At 47.7% G+C, this 16,180-nt stretch overlaps 1 protein-coding gene across 9 annotated transcripts in view; it reads left to right on the top strand.

The window, feature by feature from the left end:
• Positions 1-16,180, top strand: part of ELAVL4 (ELAV like RNA binding protein 4) — a 143,862-nt gene that overhangs the window by 81,937 nt on the left and 45,745 nt on the right. The window lies entirely within an intron of this gene.

Raw genomic sequence — 16,180 nt, 5'->3', positions numbered from 1 at the left:
TCTTGTGTATATATATTTCTAATCAAAAAAGCATTTTATTATTCTCCAGTTACATGTAAAATAGTTTTCAACATTTGTTTTCATAAGATTTTTAGTTCCAAAATCTCCCACCCTCCCTTTCCTTCCCCCTCCCCAAGACATAAAGAAATCTCATATAAGTTATATATGTACAAGCACATTAAACACATTTCTGCATTAGTCATGTTGTGAAAGAACAATCATAACAAAAGGGAAAAACCTCGAAAAACAGAAAAAAAAAAGTAGAAACAGTATGGTTCATTCTGTGTTGAGAATCCACGGTTCTTTTTTCTGGATGTGGAGAACATTTTCCATCGTGAGTCCCATGGAATTGTCTTGGGTCATTGCACTGCTGAGAAGAGCCAAGTTTATCACAGTTGATCATCCTTGTGTATATTTTGTAATAGTTAGAGAGAATACCTAAGAGCCAAGAAGAACTGCGTTTGTTCAACAAATGCTGGCTGGGTCACCCTGAGCAAGTTGTGTGCATGCCCTCTCCCATGCGCGCGCACGCGCGCGCGCGCACACACACACACACACACACACACACACACACACACACACACCCCAACCTTCCTTCCTTCCTCCCTCCCCACTTCCCCTTCTATAAATACACATAATACATATACATATATATGGAGACATTTCTTATGTATATGTGTGTGCAAATATATTTCCTTTTTTTTTTTTTTGGGCAGGGCACTGAGGGCCAAGTGACTTGCCCAGGGTCACACAGCTAGTTAAGTGTCAAGTGTCTGAGCCTGGATTTGAACCCGGGTCCTCCTGAATCCAAGGCCAGTGCTTTATCCACTGTGCCACCTAGCTGCCCCCTATATTTCCTTTTAGTGTCATGAGCAGCTAAGACACAGGACAGCAAACTGTGTATGACCCATGGCCAAATCCCATCGTCCGGAAGTTTTTACTGGAATGGAATGTTGAAGGAAACTGGGTATCCCAGGACGGGGAGGGGAGAAAGAGGTACTTTTCAGATGTGGGACAGGGTGTGTGCAAAGGAAGAAGTGTCGAGTGTCAGGGACAGCAAGAAGACCAGTCACCTGACAGCAGATCAGGCAGGCTCTCTGAGTGTCAGTTTGCTTTCCTACGAAATGGAGACAAGGGGACGCCTGTTGCCTGTCTTCTGGGGCCTGTGCACAGCTAGATGTATCCTGCGCACAGGTAGACGTATCCTGTGTTAGGGGACTACAAGAAGACCAGGCACATGAAAGCAAGTCAGATAAGCTTTCTGAGTGTCCATATTTGCACGGCCTGAGTGATTTTCAAATGACATTGTGTTGTATTTCAAAACCTGGGAAGCGTCCACAGCCTACGGGCTGCCCAAAAATCCAAGGCCGTTGGGTGTGGCCCTTGAGACCTAGTTTACAGACCCATTTCTAGAAAGTTCCAGAGAATGTGGTTGTCTGCAATGGTAGAAAAGTATGTTCCTCTGGGGTTTCCCTGAATCAATGAGATCATGGGTTCAATCTATATCCCTGCATTTTGTACAGACAGATGTACATGTGGTGTTTCCTTTGATAGAATATAAGCTATTTGAGGGCAGGGATTATTTTTTTTATTTTTTATTTTTTGTGGGGCAATGGGGGGTTAAGTGACTTGCCCAGGGTCACACAGCTAGTAAGTATCAAGTGTCTGAGGCCAGATTTGAACTCAGGTACTCCTGAATCCAGGGTCTGTGCTTTATCCACTGCGCCACCTAGCCGCCCCTATTTTATTTTATTTTATTTTATTTTATTTTATATTATCTCCATCTCCCACACATGCCTGATACAGAGAAAGTACTTGTAGAAAAAGGGTTGTTGGTTGGTTGATTGAAGCCCCACCGTTGATTAATTAACTGAGGACATGCAAGGAGTGCCTGGCAAAGGTAGGGTTTGAACCAGGTCTTCTGCCTCCAAAAATCTATTGCTCTTCTATTAAGGGAATGAAGCAGAATCACGCTGACTCCCTCATGAGTGGTCCCGAAGCAGCTTGCCCACATCATTCACCCTCCTCTGGTGTACCATCACCAGCTGCCTCTTGGAGATCTCTAACTGGATGCCCCATAGGCAACTCAAACTCAAGAGGCCCAAGACAGAAGTCACCCTTCCCCTCCATCCAGACTTCCTGTTATTGTCAAGGACATCTCCATCCTCATCACCCAGTTCCATCCCTCCGGGGTCATCTCCCACCCCTTCCTTCCTCATTCAGGTCAGCCAATCAGATGCCCAGCCTTGTTATTTCTTTCTTTCCAATCTCTCCTGCATATACTTTCCCTTCTCTTCTCTCCCGACCTCCCCATGGGGAAAGGGTGCATCCACGGCCAGTGCTTCCTAAGATCCCTGGTTTTGCCAGTGTGGGTATCCAGTGACCCAGATCACACACTCCTTTGGTCTCATGTCACATATATCCTTGTGTCACTTTTTTTTTTTGGGGGGGGCAGTGGGGGTTAAGTGACTTGCCCAGGGTCACACAGCTAGTAAGTGTCAAGTGTCTGAGGCCGGATTTGAACTCAGGTCCTCCTGACTCCAGGGCCGGTGCTCTATCCACTGTGCTCTCTAGCCGCCCCCTTGTGTCACTTTTGCAAATATTAGGCTTACCCCTGTGTTGTGTTGTCCTCTTCACTCATGTCAGCACCATGGTATAACTTAATTGACGGTGTTATTGTCCCAAATAAATCTTGAGGAGAGCAAGTATTGGTCAAATTAGAATCAGGACAATGGGCAAGGTAGAATTGTGGTTGGCCCTCAGAATAGGGGCAGGGTTTAGTGCCCCTCACTCAAGGGTTCTTCCCAAACCATCTGATTTTCAAGGAGGGGGACTAGTTTGGGAAAACCCAAGTCATCCTCACTTGAAATAATCTTGGCTTTGTATCCCCAGAGTTTAGGGTAGTGGCTGATACAAAGTAGGTGCTTAATAATTATCTACTGACTGATGACTGATCCCATTGGGGCAGGTCCATAAGCACACACCACAGCTCCTCCTCTGTGACTTCAAAGAGAAGTGCCTGCAACTGATGAATTCGCTCCCCTCCTGTGTTCAACTTGACGATGAAACCAAGATAAATGGAGTCATTCATTCATCCCACAAGCATTTATTAAGGGCCTACTATGTGCCAAGCAATATGCTGAGGGGAGGAAAAAAAAATCTGCCCTGCTTTCAAGGAGGTTACAGTCTCCTCGTGTGTGCCTGTATGCTTGAGTATGCATTCTCATGCACACGGATGCACACGCATGCCTGGTCTGTGACCAGGCTAGTACTGGAAGCCTTTTCAACCTGGTGTGTGCCCCGCCAGGGCCCTTGAGAGCTCAGGATCAGCCCCTCAAACTGGTCAGCACATCAGCAGGGGAGGACACGGTGTTTATTAATAACACAACTCTTCATGGTGAGAGCGTCCATTTCTCTGGAGCCTTGGCTGCAGGACGATCCCAAACAAGTCCACGTTAACGAACGTTGAGTTCCTCCCTCATTCTCCTCTAAAGAGTCACTCTTTAGGGAGGCTTCCCTTCTACCCTGGACCCCCTCCCACCTGCCGGACTCTTGGTGGCCGTTAGAAATCGCATTTCCAGGGCTCCCTCGGGCCCCTCGCTGAGCCGGACGGTTCTCACGAGATCCCTATTCATGACGGCATTCCTTGTTTTCCAGACACATGTTGAAACAAGCCGACTCCTTGACTGAGCCTGCTAATTTGGCGCCGCATTGGGGGGATCTGAATGGTAGTGACAGCTTCTAAGACAGCCGTTAATTTGGTATACAAAACCCAAATTGTCAACTTTGCTTCCATTGAGCTGTTTTCCCAGCACAAGCAGAGATATGCAGGAACATCTGAGCTTAAAGAGGAAACTAACAGGTTGAAAGAGGAAATATAATTCAGGCATAAAAGTTATAATTATGTGGGTTTTTTTTTTAACTTAAGGGGGGGGGGTGGAGAATTTTATTTGCTGAGAACTAGTGGGAACAAGACAGGGAAATATAAGGAGACCAGAGATGTTTGCCCTCATTTGGTTGCGATGTTTAATAAAAGCAGTTGTAAAGTGTGCTTATTAAATTCTTCATTTACACTACCTAATTAATTCTAGCATTTTAAATTAACGGTGAAACTGGTCCCTGCTGTACCATTCCATCGAAGCCGTGTGTTCCGTCCTCCCACCCCGTGGTTTGAGTTTAATTGGCTTCACTCAAAAGTCAGGGAAGGAGGGTGAGATGGGACTGGGGGACCAGGCTAGGGTGGGCTGGAGCGGGTGAAAGGGAGGGGGACGGTTGTGGGGGAATGGAGCCTTTGGGCTGGAAATTCCATGATCGCCAGTGTGAGCCCAAGTCCCCAGGCCTGCGGCAGGCACAGGCAAGGACCAGGTGAGACGTCACCTCAGACAATTCAGAGGCAGCTTAGATGACATCACATCTATCAGGGATCATCCTGCTCCCTCAATTCTGTGAACCCTGATCTTGGGAGGCTCCAAGAAAGGAGTTTTTCTGAACCGTATTGCAGGGCAGGGGCTCTGCAGTCATCTCGCATCCTTCCATCACCATCCCACCTGCTGAAGGAGGGCTTTCGGGGGCTCTTTGGGCCCCCTCTTGAAAGACTAAATGACATGGAGTTGCAGGGCCTGGGTTTGAATACTGGCTCTGACACTTCCTAACTCTGTGACCCTGGACAAAGCACTTTTAGCTTTCTCCCCTGGAAAGAGACGGGGGTCGGGTCAGATGACTTCCCTGCTGTAGGTTGGTTTCTGTGACCAGCAGAATTCTGATCATTGTTGGGCATTTCTGCGGGTGGTGTCTGCGGCCAGCTAGTTGTAGCAGCGGCCATCCACTGACCCCCAGCACTGCCCAGGCATGGTCTTAATTGAAAATTCTCTGTGGGAAATCTCCCAGGCTCCCAGCCATCTCAGGACTTATGAGCACAGCAATCTCGTGATGTAGCTATGCACGCCCACCTGTGTCCTGTAAAAAGTTGGTCCCTTCTTCCCTGTCACTTCCTTGTTTTGGAAAATGAGATTTGAATCTCCTGCCATCCGCACCCTATTTTTTTCTAATGTCCCTTTAAACTGGGCTATAGATAAATTTATGAAAAGAGAATAAAGAGACTAGAAAACAGCCCAGTTTCTCCTGTGTCCCAGGTGCTCTGAGGAAGTGTGGCAGGAGTCCTGAGGTCAGAGGAGCTGGGTGTATCAGATTGGGCAAGTCTTTCCCCCACTCCCAGGCCTCAGTTTGGGGGGGGCTTGTGGGGGTCATGACATCGGAGCTCTGAGTCAGTGATCCTGTATGATTTTGGATCATTTTGAGGAGGTTGAGGCACTGAGAAGGCCCAGGCTGGTGTTGTACCGTTGCCACCGTAGGTATATTTTGCGACTTCTCAGAAAAATGTATGTGGGGAAGGGCACTCTAGGCACGTGGGAGTGTCCAGTGGCTTCTGGAAGCTGCAGACTTCAAGGCTTCTGCGGCCTGGGAAGCTGTGTCCTTTACTTACTTCTCTTCTCCCTTGTGGGATGGGAAGAGAGGGCGGTACCTTCCTCACAGGCAAGAGAATGCATGTGAGGAAAGGGCTTTGGGCTTTTTAAAGTGTTCTCTGAAGGCTGTTTTTATAATATTAGGAAGAGAAAGACTCTCTGTGCTGGTGAAGGAGAACGTTCAGCATTTTTGTAAATTTATACCCCAGTGTCTTTCCTGTTTAAGAACAAGTTCCTGACGGTAATTTGGTCTGAAAGTTTGCTGGAAGTGATGGACCTGGAGTCAGGAAGATCTGGACGGGAATTCTGCCTCGGTTGGTCAGCTAGCATGTTTAAGTGCTTGCTGTGTGCCAGGAACCCCCACCCTTGGGGAACCCCTTACCAGTCTGGGGCACAGAACCCAGATTAGCTGTTCTTTGGCCTTGGCCGTTGGTTCTTCCTTTTGGTTGGTTTTTAGAGCCGATCATCAGTTAAAGAGCTGGCGACGCTGTTTCTGCTATGCTGCTACTGAGAATCTCTATTACACTTCTGTTTCTGTCTCTGATTTCTTGGGCTCATTCATTATTGAATAGCTCAGATTATTAGGAATTTAATTTGAGGTGAAATTTGCCTCCCAGTAACTTGTGCCCCCTTTCCCAATTACTCCTCATTCTGCCCTGGGGGCTTATGCTTCTTTCTTGAAGGAGCCCTTGGCAAACATTCTGCCCCTGAATCTTCCCTTTTCTAGACTAAACGAGTCTGGTAGCTTCATCCAGTCCCCCTAGGAAGTGGTTTTGAATCCATTTGCCATCCAGTTCATCTGAACTTACCCAGTGTATTTTCTTTAAAAAACCTTGTAATACTACCCTTTTTCTTCAGAAGGAAATCATGGTTTATTCCAAAGCGCCTAATTTCTTTTTATTAAAAATTAATGGGGGAGGGGCGGCTAGGTGGCGCAGTGGATAGAGCACCAGCCCTGGAGTCAGGAGGACCTGAGTTCAAATCCAGCCTCAGACATTTGACACTTACTAGCTGTGTGACCTTGGGCAAGTCACTTAACCCCAATTGCTCACCAAAAACAAACAAACAAAATTAATTTTAGTTCTTTCGGTGAACAAAAATGTATTTCCCCCTCCCCCACCATTTGGAAAAAAAGAAAGGAAAAATCAAAATCTTGTAACAGGTATGGATAGTCAAGCAAAAACAAACTCCATACTGACCCTGTCCAAAAACATACATCTTCCTCATTGTCTTTCTGATTTTTATTCAGATATAACAAACATTGATTAAATTTCTTGTGTAACCCAGGGAGGATGGTGGACTCAGGGCCTGCTCTGGATAAAATTGGGAAGCCCCAATGCAGAATGAAAGAAGGGGCTTATTTGGGGTTCAAATCTCTATCTGTGTGACCTCAAGGAAGCCAATCAGCTTCCTCATTTGTAAAACAAAAACAAGAGGGTTGAACAAATGGTTTCCCCATTTCCTCCTCTCTTGGAATCCTGTCTTCCTGTTTTCAGAAGCCCTGGTGTAATTATAAAGCCTCTTTTGGGAGTGTTTCCACCACTGAATGTAAGCTACATGAGGATAGGTCCACTTGCTATTCTCTGCACCTGGCACATAGTTACTTCATTAAGCAGTTAATTAAATATTCAGTGGGTCGGAGGCACCACTGGTAGACAGAGGACCATTTTCTACTTGTGCCTGGGTTTCCTTTCAACACATCTTTAAGCCAATCAGTGGAGATTTCAATGGAAAACCCTCTTTATAGAGGAAATTAGAGTCTGTGTGGGACTCTGCCATTGGGTGTAGTCAGAGATCTCCAGTCTAAGATGGTTAACTCTTTCGAGGTCATTTTGGGAGGAGTCTGTTGTTGGTAGAATAAATCCCAGGATTGTAGAGAGTAGATTGGAGAAGGAAGAGACAGGGAGGACATTTAATCCAGTCTCCCCATTTCACACATGAAGAAACTGAGGTTCAAGAGGTTCTGTGACTTGCTCAAGGTCACATAGGTAGGCAACATCCAGCATCAGTCTGGATTTGAACCAGTTAATTACCTTTGGAAATGATATTCCCATCAGGATTTGAGGAGATGAGTGGAGGTCAGTCATATATATTGTCTTTTTTTTTTTTTTGCGGGGCAGTGAGGGTTAAGTGACTTGCCCAGGGTCACACAGCTAGTAAGTGTCAAGTGTCTGAGGCTGCATTTGAACTCAGGTCCTCCTGAATCCAGGGCTGGTGCTTTTATCCACTGTGCTACCTAGCTGCCCCTTGACTACATTTTTTTTTTTTTAGTGAGGCAATTGGGGTTAAGTGATTTGCCCATGGTCACACAGCTAGCAAGTGTTAAGTGTCTGAGGCCAGATTTGAACTCAGGTCCTCCTGACTCCAGGGCCGGTGCTCTATCCACTGCGCCACCTAGCTGCCCCCCTTGACTACTTTTTAATCCAAAATTTGGCCTCTCCCATTTTACGTGTGTGTATGTACGTGTGTGTACTTAGTGAATGAAGAGAAAGGCATTTTAACATTCCTCCAAAAATAGTTATGACACTATAATCTTATTTTTTAAAAGATACAGACATTCCTGCAAATCAGTCAGCAAGCATTTATTAAGCACCTATGTGCCAGGTGTCAAAAAAAGGGCTGGGAATTGGAAAAGTATTGTAGGTTTTGGTGAGGATGAGGACCAGTGGTGGGGACTGCATGGCCTAGGGAGAGATAAGAGGGGTGTGGGAATTAAGTAGGGCCCTCACCTGGCCTGGACAGTGGGGGAGGGGCCGCTATTATTTAGCAAGTGCTTTATTCTCTATCTTCCCAAAGTCCCAGGATGTTGGACTCAGAAGGTAGTGGTGAGGACGACATTTTGTATCGCTCTGAGGTTTGTGTCCGTTATTTTATTTGATTCTCACAATGACCCTGCTGGGAAGTTACTCTTCTTAATTCTACTTTAGAAGGGCCCAAGGATGTTAATTAACTTGGCCAGGGTCATAGTGTCAGAGGCAAGATTAGAACCTAGGTCTTCTTGCTAGCCCCTGCTGCCTCTGAGACATCTTCTAGTTTGCCCTTTCCATTTTACAGATGAAGAAACTGAGGCCAAGAGAGGTCACGTCACTAGCCCATGGTAATGGCATGAGCTCAGCTGGAGCTCACCTGGAGCCCAGGTGTGTGGCTCTTCGGGTACCCTGAGCCTCATCCTGTTGACCTTCCTGCGCAGGATGCTCGGCCTCAGAGCACGGGTGGTCCCACTCCCATGAGGGACATCCAGGAGCCCCCTGCAGCTGTTGACCCACTAGGGGAATGTGTGTCTGTCTTGCTGTCAGCAGTGGGACGGACACGCCAAAAGGCATATTTGGTTTCATATATTTGAAAGTAAGCTCAGCAGGATGGAGGCTTGCTGGGTGTTCTGAATTCCAGGAGAATCGGGGCCATTGGTGTGCTTAATCACCTCCCTGCACTCCTCTTCTGCTCATCCTCAGCAGTCAAACAAAAGGCTTTGGATTCCTGGGCTTGGGATGGGGCAGGGAAGATGGTGGGCCTCCTGGATGGGCCGGGCAGCAAGGGTGCCAGCCTGGACAAGTGGAAGCACCCGGGTGCGTTCTTCTGGACAGAGCTTCTGGAATCAAAGATCCTGAAATGGGAACGATGAGTAATTATGACCGTGAGCTCCATCATGAGCAATCCGGGGCAGCAGGGCAGCTTTGTAAGTGACTGAAGAGGCCAGGCCTGGGCAGGGCCTGCAGGACCAGGCCTCTCTGCCAGGCCGGCGAGGGGAATGTTTGCCTCGCTCCCCCCTTTCCCCTCCACCTCTCCTTGAGCTCTGCTTTTGGGCCCGGCCTACTTCCGGCAGGCACCTCCCCGAAATCTCTCAGGACTTTTACATAGGACGTGAATCAGGCCCTGGTATTTTTAGGCCTTTCTATTTCGGTATTTGAGCTGAGAGTTTGGTCCCTGATGCTGACTCGATCTGCTTTCCCTGACCCTGATTATCCACCCCCTTTCCCCCCAAAACACTATCTCCTTTTCTGGTTGTGATTTGGGTGATCAGACTGGAGAGTCCCGTGGAGCCGAGGCTGCCCCTTCCCAAGGCTTCCAGACTGCCCCCCACCCCCCCAACCCCCCAGTGAGGGAGGCTGGCCTCCTTTTACATATCACAGAAGAGAAAGGGATAGAATTCCCCACCCATCACACACCTTGTCAGTGTCAGAGCTGGGATTTGAACTCAGGTCCTCCTGAATCCAGGGCTGGTGCTTTATCCACTGCACTATCTTGCTGCCCCTCTTTTTCATCTTTTGTACCTGACCCCTAGGACAGGATTAAACTTGTGATTGTTTGAGAATAGGGACCGTTGCCCACTTACTTGTCCTAGGGAGTTACCCATAACTGTCCATCCTGGGGCTTTGCTTGGGGATCCAGGGAAGGCAACTGTTGGTCTTGTGTCCTGGGGGAAACTGAGTCATGCTAGAGGTTTAAATGGCCTGTTGGACCTGCCCTAGTAGAATGTGGGCTCCTTGTGGGTAGGCACTGCTTGACTTTTGTATTCCCTCCATGGCCTAGAACACAGTGTTGTTCAGTTGTGCCTGTCTCTGTGACCCCATTTTTGGAGTTTTTCTTGGCAAAGATTCTAGAGTGCTTTGCCATTTCCTTCTTCCAGCTCATTTGACAGATGAGGAAACTGAAGCAAACAGGGTGAAGTGACTTGCCCAGGATCCCACAGCTAGTAAGTGTCTGAGGTCAGATTTGAACTCAGGCCTTCCTGACTCCAGGCCAGGTACTCTGTCCACTACATCACCCAGCTGCTCTCTGGCAGACAGTTGGTGCTTAGCAAGTGCTTGTTGAATTGTTCCAAAGATGTTTTCAGTGAGCCTGTGGAAAACCAGCTTTTATTTGTTTCCAAAAAGCCCTCATTTTCTCTCTCTGTAAGGGAGCCTGCCAAACACCACCCAGTAAAGAGTAGTAGCAGGATAGCGACTTGTCTTCGCTTCAACAACATTAATATTCTAAGTGATTGGGGGATTGAGGGGTCCCTCCGACTGACCTGGGAGTTTTTCTCAAATATAGAACTCCCTCTGCCAGTGCAGGGTACTACCGTCTCCGCAACAAACATTTTCTTGGAGTTGCCCGAGACCTAAAATGATGGCCCAATTCACCGGCACAGCAGGCGTCAGAGGAATGGGGAGAAGAATAACGGCCCACTCTTAAGAGCTCGAGAGCTGTGCTAAGCTTCCCAGGGTAGGGTGGTCTCCAGTTTATCTTGTCCCTGTTTTGTATGTGTACAGTTGTTGCCCCTGTTAGACTCTGGGCTCCTTGAGATCAGGGTGTTATTTTTCCCTTTCTTTTTATCTCTAGAGCTTAGCACTGTGCCTAGCACACAGTAGGTACCTAATAAATGTGTGACTTTCAGGGGCTGGGCAGAAGCTGGGTCTCCCATCCTCCAAGGTTGGCCTGTTTGCTTTTGTTAGTCTTTGGGACATTGATTCTGCATCACCTGCCCAGATGCCTCTGTGGTTTAGGGTCCCCCCTGAACCACCCATTCAAGGCCAGTGTCCCTTCTCCCCCTGGCCTCATCCCTGGTGCCATCTTGGACAGAATTCCAGCTCTAGCATGGGAGGACCTGGAACCAAAGTCACTTCCTTACTTTGTGGCCATGCCCTGGAAACTTCAAGACTCTCAGCTGGTATGCATTTATTAAGTGCCGACTGTATGCTAGTCAATGGAATGTTAACTGTTGTTGTTGCTTGTTGTTACTACTATTCTTATCACTTATGATTACTTAATTACTTCATCTCCATTCTGCTACATGACCATCACGACCCTAGACAATTTACTTACCTTTTTCTGGACCACTGTTTCAGTTCTAGATTGTTGTGTGCAGGGTCAGGGGATGTAAGTTTGTATCTGGCCTTGTCACTTATCTAATCTGTGACCTGGAGCAGGTCACTTACCCCATGGGCCTTATTGTCCGCCGTGGTCAAATGGGCGATTCTCCTTGATCCCCTCTGGGGTCCCTCCTTGTGCTGAATCAGTGAATACAGAAGAGAAGCAGGTGGTTGGAGGCTCACTCTGTCTGCCCTTAGGACTTCAGAGGGGAGTCTGACAGAACCCACCACCTGTGTGGCCTCCCCTCTCTTGGCCTCTTATTTCCTTGCCTCATAAATCAGGGGTTTGAAGGGAATGATTCCTGAACTCCTTCCTTGTGCTCATACCACTTGATTCAGCTTTAAGACGAGGAGTGGGTCATTCAGATGGGTGCCCTCACTCTGTAGACAGGTAAATATCTTCCTGTTACCTTGGCCAGGATCCCAAATCAACTAATTTACAAGCACTCATTAATCCCCTACTGTTTGCCAAGTCACTAAATGGTGCAGTGGATAGAGTGCCGGGCCTGGAGTCAGGATGATTCATCTACCTGAGTTCAAATCTGGCCTCAGACACTTAGTAGCTATGTGGCCCAGGGCAAGTCACTTAATCCTATGTGCCTCAGTTTCCTCATCTGTAAAATGAGCTGGAGAAGGAAATGGCAAACCACTCCAGGATCTTTGATAAGAAAACCTGAAATGGGGTCATGAAGAGTCAGACATGACTGAACAACAGCAACAAAAGGGTTCCAGGCACTGTGCTAGGTGCTGGGAATGAAATAGACAAGAGAGAGAGACCCTGCCTGTCGATAGCCTCTCAGTCAACAAGCATTTATTAAGTGCTCGCTGTATTCTTGGCATTGTGCTAGATGCAGGAAAAGAGAGCCCAGCTCTCCAGGAGCTCACCCGAGAGACATAACAGTTATGTACAAACGAGATACAGATGTCCTCAAAGACCCTGGTGCACCTGCCTCCACTGGGGCAGATCTCGGCCCTTTGGTGGTTCTCAGTCACCACTGGGTGACTCCCCAAAGTGGTGAGCCCAGGTCCTCGGAGCCTCTGGAATCTGACACACAAAAGCATCTTTGTCAAGAATTTGCCAAGTTGGGACAGGCTGCTAGTGAGGCATTTCTTAGCGGCCTAGCTGGTTTTGAGGGAAGTTCCCGGGGGCCAGGGATTGAGAAGCCCCCTTGCATTCTGTCCTGACCTTGTGTAAGTCATATCCCCTCTCTGGCTCTTCATTTCCTTTCTTATCTATAAGATGAGGATGTTAGACCCCTGCCCGCTCTTACAGGGGGATGCAGGATTTGGGGGTGGGGCAGATCCCTTTAGGGACTCTGTAAAGTCAAACTTCTTCCAGTGAGCCCCTGCTTGGATGAGGTCTTTCCAGCTCTATGGGAGGATCCCGCTTCCCCAGCCAGCTTACACTACATTGAGAAAACCTTGGTGCCCTCTGTGCCACAGGGAGGTATCAAAGGAGATGAGTAGAGTTTATTTGTCCTCATTTGTCATTAGGAGTAGTAACAACCACTAGCATTTATGCAGTGCTTTTACGTATGTTAGTTCATTTGCCGCTCGGCACAGCCTTGTGAAGCAGGGGTTATCTGCCTTTTAAAGAGGAGGAAATTGAGGCCTGGTGAGCCCCTGAGTGCCACAGCTAGCACGGTCACAGCCAGCCCTCTGTCCACTGCCCCATCTTAAAGGGAATCTGGTGATTTCAAGGCCGGCCCACCCTGTGCAGAGTTTACGAGGAGAGCAGATATTGTAACTCAAGAGTCTTTTTTTATAGATGAGGAAGGTGTAAGGGTCAGAGACACAAGGGTTTCACCCACAGTCACAGGCTTTAGGCAGCTCAGTGAGGGTTCTAACCCAGGCATCCTGTGGGGCTCAGCTCCTGGGCCTGACCTTTTGTTCTGAACCCCACATCAATCCTAGCTTGGATGGCCAAGCATCGTCTCAGCCGCCCATCCTAAATATTACTTATGTTTGGGCTGATCTGATTAAGCCCCTGTGTATCTGGTCCAGTCCGGTCTTACTGAATTTCATATTCCGGTCTGGAATGAAAGGGCTTTTCCTTTGTGCATTGGAAAAACTGGTTAGTGGATCCATCAGGGAGCTTAATTAGGAGGCTGCTTGAGGCAATAGGGGCTGTTTGAGTCATGGTGTGGGAGGGCGATGAGATTTCTCAGGGTGGAGCCGCTCCCTTAGGGCTGGCCAGGACATTTTGTGTGTGTGTGTGTGTGTGTGTGTGTGTGTGTGTAACAAGGGGGAGGGGACAGCATTCACATAGCACCCCACTGTACAGGAGAGGAAACTGAGGCCAAGTGATAGACCCGATTTCGCAGCCAGTTGGTGGCAGAGCTAAGATTTGAATGCAAAGAACAGGGGTTGTTCTAGGCACTGATCTGACCATGTGATGCCTCTACTCAGCCAACTCCAAAGGTCCCTGATACCTCCAGGATCAAATATAAACAGTTTAGATTTGAAAACTACCCGGCCCCAACCTCTCTTTCCAGGCTCTTTGGACATTCCTTGGTCTCCTCGTCTCCTTCCTACAGTCTGTATGTTCCAGCCAAACCGGCCTTTTTTTCTCTGTTCCTCACCCAGGACACTCCCATCTCCCGGCCTTTGCCCTGGCCATCCCTCACACCGGGAATGCCCTCCCTCCTCACCTCCACCTCAGAGTTGCTGTCTTCATTTTAGATGCCGCTCAAGCCCTACTTTCTGCATGAGCTTCTCCTGATCCCCTCAGCTGCCAGTGCCGCCTTCTCCCAAACTACCTCGTATTTAATGACTTTGTATGTATTTGAACTCACCGAGTGTATCTTGATGCTGTACATATCTGTATGTGTGTGAGCTCCCTGTGAGGAGGAATTCTTTCAGTCTCTGTACTTGTACCCCTGGCCTGGCACATAATGGGCACTTAATAAATCTTTTTTATTGATTTCCTCTTCCCCAAAGCTTTTGCTCTATTGCTTCATTCGTGTCCCATTCTCTGTGACCCCATTTGGGGTTTTCTTAGCAAAGATAAGGGAGTGGTCTCCCATGTCCTTTTCCAGCTCATTTTACAGATGAGGGAACTGAGACAAACTGGGTCAAGTGACTTGCCTGGGATCACACAGCCAGGAAGTGTCTGAGGCTGGATTTGAACTCGGGTCCTCCTGACTCCAGGCCTGGCGCTCTATTCACTGTAACACCACCTTGCTGCCCCCTCCCAAAAGCTATACCTCTATTTTAATGTAGCCCAACACCCTCTGAGGTTTGTCAGAGGTCACTTTCTTCTACTACCTCATCGTCTTCATAACCATTACTGTCCATCCATATCTCCCCCCTCTGCTATCAAGTTGACTTTTTGACTCCAAGTTTAAGACTTCACATTTATCCACATTGAATGTCCTGTTCTTAGCTTTAGACCATCAGCTCTTTGGGGCTGTTACTGTGTTGTCCACTCTTTTGACTGTCCCCCTCAGCCTGGTGTTATCTGTGAATCGGATGCCTTTGTCCAAGTCACTGATAAAAATGTGAAATGTCCCAGGACTGAGCACAGATCCCTTGGGCGTTCCACTGGAGACCTCTTCCCAGACTAACAGTGACCCATTAACTCTTTGAGTCCGGCCATCCGAGCAGGTCAGAATCCATCCCACTAAATTCTTGTCTGGTCCTTTATCTTCGCCTTCTTTCCAAGAACAAAAAGCTTTAATGAACATGCTGATAGAGATAGATGTTTTCCATGGCTTCAGATGAATAAGAGGTATATTGCTCACCTTTTGAATAGGTGGGGAAGGGACAGAATTTGGCATTCCAAATAAATAAAATGAATGTTAAAAACTCAACAAATAATAAAGAAAATGGATTCATTCAAAAAAGGAAAAACAACAGAAGTTCTGCTGAGATCTACGTGAATGATCCTGACAGCATTCTCCTCACTGACCAATTTAGTAATCCTGATGAAACAGAAAATGAGGTTAGTCTGGCCTGCCCCATGATGCATCCAGTGTGAACGAAAAAGACCTTGCTCTCTGTCCTGTTCCCTTTTCAGTTTTCTGTGAGCAGCTTTGAGGATGCTGCTAATTGGGTAGCACACCAGTTATGGTTCTTCAGGCTTATTTCTCTTAATAAGGTATAAGAGAAGGCTGGGGTTCCCTGGCTGGGGATCAATAGACCTCAGACTTACTGTGTTATTACCCTGGGAAACCTAATTGTCCTCTTTGGGTCTTAGCTTCTTCCTTTATAAAATGAAGCATTTGGACCTAGGAGGTCCCTGAGGCCCATTCTAGCTCCTGACATGCTACCAAGTTATGGTAAAGAATTTATCCCAAGTTGTAAACCCATTTCCTGACCCTCTTGTCTGAGAAATACAGATTTTTCCATTTGGGGAAGAGGCTCAGCTGGACTCTCTGAGACCATATGAGAAGGTTCAGCTCAGCACATGGAAGAGTACCCTGACAATCAGAGCTATACTCAATTGGGCTGACTCAGTAAGTAGTGAGCTCCCTGTCACCACAAGTGATTGAGGAGAATCGGAATGGCCCCCTGCCGGCAATGTCACGGAGGGATTCATGCTCTGATTAAAGGTTCGGAACCAATGGCCCCCCAAGGGCCTCCCTAGATCTGAGCTTCTTCCCTAAGCCTGAGTCACATTCAGATTGTGTCTTATCCAGAGACTGTGCCAAGAGACAACTGTGCGCTTGTCCCATGTTCCATAGAGTGGCCAAGGCCATGGGGCAAAGGACGTTTCCATCTTCAGTTGTCTGCCTGGCTCACTTGGGAAGATAGAATCATCCACAGTGTCTACTTCTCCTCCTCATGTTGGAAACTCAGGTATTCAGCTCAGGAGTCCCTGATGTGAAGCCAGTGTGAGCACTCCTAATGACTGGCTTCCATTTT

Source organism: Dromiciops gliroides, chromosome 4, assembly GCF_019393635.1.
Source record: "Dromiciops gliroides isolate mDroGli1 chromosome 4, mDroGli1.pri, whole genome shotgun sequence".
NCBI classification, from domain to species: Eukaryota; Metazoa; Chordata; class Mammalia; order Microbiotheria; family Microbiotheriidae; genus Dromiciops; species Dromiciops gliroides.
This window is presented reverse-complemented; position numbering and strand designations above follow the sequence as displayed.